Source organism: Calypte anna, chromosome 1 (genome assembly GCF_003957555.1).
Source record: "Calypte anna isolate BGI_N300 chromosome 1, bCalAnn1_v1.p, whole genome shotgun sequence".
Classification (NCBI taxonomy): Eukaryota; Metazoa; Chordata; class Aves; order Apodiformes; family Trochilidae; genus Calypte; species Calypte anna.
The window spans coordinates 131,052,721-131,057,361 of record NC_044244.1 but is presented as its reverse complement, the minus strand read 5'-3'; positions in this window follow the sequence as shown (position 1 = coordinate 131,057,361).

Sequence of the window (4,641 nt, the reverse complement as noted above, 5' to 3'; positions counted from 1 at the left end):
GGTCTGGTTTGTTTATCAACAAAGGGTTCAACAACACCACATAATTAAAAAAGCTTTTGAAAAAGGTGGAGAATCACAACTTACATGTGTAATAGCAACAATGGCAAAAACATCTCTGAACATATTTTACTACCCACCTTGAATTCTCTTTAATGTTGAAAGAGAATAAGGTGTTATAATATCATATAAAACTATCTGTAATGTGTTCTTGTGTCAGTCATTTGGGGCTGGTCAGAGCAGTCACATGGTTGCATAGCAAACTGGATTTTGGGAACATCTTGGCTTTGTGTTTAGGCTTCATCCCATTTTACAATCAAGGTCTTTGGGATGCTGATTTGCCTGTCAGAAATTTTGGAAATGATATTTTCTCTATTATATATGATATGACCTGGTGTGGGGCTGATGTAGGAACTTTTCATATAAGACATGCAGTACAGTTTGTTAAACCAGAGCTCTGCTTCTACCTTGACTCTGAATGTGTTGATTTCACTGGAGTTACTTCTCACTCACCTCACAACAGTCAAGGAGATATTCTCTGTTGAGCTTCATAATATTTTAACAAGGGCAAACTAGAAAAAATTACACCACTCTTCAAATTCTGTAACTTCTGAACATTTACCCAAAAATATCAAAATGCATCACGTGATCATCTGAAACAGCATTACAACACCTACCTTCTGGGTGTGTATTGTTGGTTCTGTTTCTTCCATACAGACTGAGAAACTGAAGCACTTACACCCTAAATCTGGGTGGATATAAATATTAAATTCCTTTTAAACTGATATAGGAGAGTAAGATAACCAGTAGGCAGGGAGCATCCCTTGATCTGCTTTTTAACCATCTCACACTGCTGCATGTTTTTTCCCTGAGCTGGGGTAAATGCCTCAGGTAAATGACTTGTCCCCAGTACATACAGAAGAGGTTTTTTGTGCACTTGAATTTTCTTTCAGATAATTTTTTATCACGTCCGTCTGGACCTTTTTTTTTTAATGTATTCCTTCAGTACCATTAGTGAGGCAGTGCAATGCCATTTTTCTAAGGTCCCGAATGTTTACTTCTCCAGGTAGGGTGATTATGGGCATGATGGAATGATGTCTTTAGTCAAGTGTAGATCTTATCTTCCCATGTAACAAGGTAGCCTAATGAAATGAGTTTTATTCAAAGACCTTGTCTCATAACACTTCAGGAAAACATGATAAATTGAATGATTCTTTTAGCAAATGCATCACACAAAGCACTGGCATATTGCTTATGAAGTTTAATTTTGTAATAGTTCATGGGGTATAATATACCTGTAGCTATTTCAGTGGAATGAATCTTACAGGCTCATAACAAAAGCAGAACTGTTGTCCCAAAATATTGCTTTTCTTGTTGAACTGTTACTCAGATTCAGGGCAATTTGCATGTATAGCCTCTGAGGAATCACTGAATCTCACTTTTAAATATTTTTCTTTTATTGTGCTATTATTATCAACTACAGTAAAACTCTTTTATCTCAGTAGTGAGAGCCTAGCTGCTAGTAACACTGGTTTTACTGAACAAATGTGGCAGAACAAATCTCAGTTCAGAAGTAAAATATGCATTTTTTTTAAACTAAGAAAAGTTTGGTTGTTTACCTTTGGACTGTAGAACTGTAGAACAAAACTGTACAACTGTAGAACTAAAAAGTGAAAATATTTTGATTTGGACATACTTTTGTTCTCTTGGATCTCAGACGTGATGTTTTTAACATTTCTTAAGACACATATTAACTTTAATGGAACGTAGCTTATCCAATTTACTTTACTGAAAATGAGAAGTTACTCTCTGTTACAGGTATAATTTTAAATACACTTAGTCGCCATACATAGAAGGACAGCTCCTGGAGACTGCTAAACTGACCCTCCAGTGTGTTCTGTGCTTATATCCAGGATGTACCCCCTACTTTTTCAATCAGGAACCAGTGTGAGAGTAAGAGCAGATACAGATCTAGGTTTTTCCCCTGTATTGAGTTCAGACGTGAAAGACACAGGTTTTTTGACCAGGGATCTCTATAACACTCCCAGATAGAGCTCTTTGGGCACAAACTATAAAACCTTTAGGACTGCCACAAAAGGCTGGTCTCATTACTTTTCCCTAGCTTTTCCTGAGTTCCATTAATTCCTCCTTTCCTTTTTCTTCCCTACAACATCTCTAGAATTAGAAAGACCGCAAAAGTACCAAGGATGGGTTTGAGGAAGCCAGATCAAAGGGCAGAGCTGAAGCCCACTGAAATGAATGTGACTTTTTCAAAGGTTTAGAATACTGCAGTCTTTTTTAATGCTTTCACTGTACCTCGTCTGTGCTACAGTAATCTTTAGAGGAGCATAGTGAAACTGGAGCCCCATTCTGTTGGCCATTGCCTGCGCAGCACTGACTAGACCTCCAGCTTCATTGGAGTCCCTGGAGTTGTGCCAAGGCTGAGAAATGTGGCTCTGAAACCATCCATGCTGCAAACATCTTCTCGGGTAGGAAACACCTGGCCTCAGGGAGCTCAGCTCTGGAGCCTTTTCATTATAGCATAGCAGAAATACTCAGTACTGCTAACATTAACACTACAGCAGGAGAGTTGAGGGATTTGCCCTAAATTGTGCAGCAGGCTGTGGCAGGACTGGGTCTCTTGAGACCCAGACTCAGACTCTCAGTCCTAGTCTGTCTATCATCTGAGCATTGTGCCACTCAAGCAGACAGCCCCAACAGCAGTTTCCACATTTTGGATGGGGTGGAGTGGGAGGAGTCCACAGCACATTAAGGAGGAAGACCAAATGGGGTACCTTTTTATTGGAGTCTGAGTGCACATTTGAAGTGTTCTGGGTTCTGAGGGGTGAAAGGCTGGAGAGTAGTGAGCTATAATATTATCTCACTTCATATTATTTGATCTAGTTTTAGTGACATGCACTTTTTTATTGATTACTACAAACATCTCATTTTTGGCTCTTGAGTGAAAAAAATGAAACTTCAGAAACTTGACTTTGAACATTGAAAGTGTTGCATATACATTTAAATTATTGCTTTTATATAAACCTACATATTGTATTCAATTTACAAACCTGAATGCTCAAGATTGTTGAGTCTCTTTATCCATTGTTTATCTCATTTCAAAGCACTGAAAGATGCTGCAGGGGCTGCATCTTATACAGTTCTGAGTCTATTTCTCTAGATAATTTCAAAGATTATTGGTTAGGATGTCCATGCTGTTTAGCTTGCAACTCTTTGTAAATGAAAATTGTAGTAGCCCTGAACATGATAGAATTTACCATGTGATACAGGAGGTAACAATCTCTTTGTAATTGATATTGAAATCTATATAATGCATGTACTGTATTGGATGTATATACCACAGTCAGTATCTTTAATCCCATTTGGTGTTTCTGTCTGTCTGCATATACTTCACTTTTTTTTCTTCTGTAGCTTCAATTAGTGTTTAATGAACTTAACGAGAGTTAATTATTAAAAAGTGACTTCAGGGGTCAAGCCTGTTTTACTTAGATCCACAAAGACACAGCATGAATGTAGTTTTGCCACTGTGAAAATCGGAAAGCTCATTATTATATTTTCAATCAAGACATAAAATGCTGACCAGTCCAAGTAACCTTTCCACAACACACTCTCTGGAATTATTGCTATACATATTTATAAAGGAGCAATCTGTCCTGTGTTCAGGTGTACCACTCTTACAAATCTAACAGCAAGCATCCATTTAAGCCTGACAGCATCATTCAGTTCTTTTTATGTTCCTCCTCCTTGGTGATTTAAAAAATGTTATGAAATTGAAGTAGACTGCAGTATGTACAGTGACAATATGTTATTTTCCCATTAAGTACTATGGGATGTACTCTTATCTTCCTTGCTTCAATGGTTGTGATAATTAAACATTAGGGAGGGGCACTGAATGTAATTTTTTTAATAACATCAGAGTCACAATGTTAATGCAGAGTCAACATGCCTGCAACATTTTGGATTCAGAGCCATAATTTTTTACAGCCAATGTTTGTATTTTGATGAATGTCTTGTACTGTCCTTTTTTAGCAGTTGAGCTGAGGCTCAGGCTGGCATGGAATATAATAATATGGCTCTTCCCTCAGACCCAGGGAAGACCCATTTGAGCTGTCATGCTGTGGGCTGGCCTCTCCTGAGCAGAGCAGTGAGTTTTCCCTTACCTTGCCTGTGGTAAGGACAGAGAGCCAAAAGAAAACTCATGTGCACCTCAGTCCCACCCACGCCCAAGGACTGATGGTGCAGGCAGGGTTAGGGCAGCCTCGTCAGGCTGACTTGTGCTGCAGCTGTGCCTTCGTGTCACCCTTCTGATCAGCTCTTCCAGGCCACAGGTAGCTTCAGCTTCTGTGCAGCAGTAATCCCCAAGTCATACCCCAGCTATCACTAATATTGTTTGGCTGATTAACGCTGCACGGCTGGTAGTAACACTGAAGATACTCAGATTTAACCTACTGATCATTAACACTCTGCTCTGAATAATAACAGGGGAGTTTTGTTGGTCTGTAATGACAAGAGAGTTCTGTGGCAAGGAACTCTTTGTTTCTGACATTCAGGCAGGTCAAGCTTTCACCTATCTTCTACTGTTTTCAAGAAGCATAGCTGGTCACTGCTTGGAAGATGCAAAAA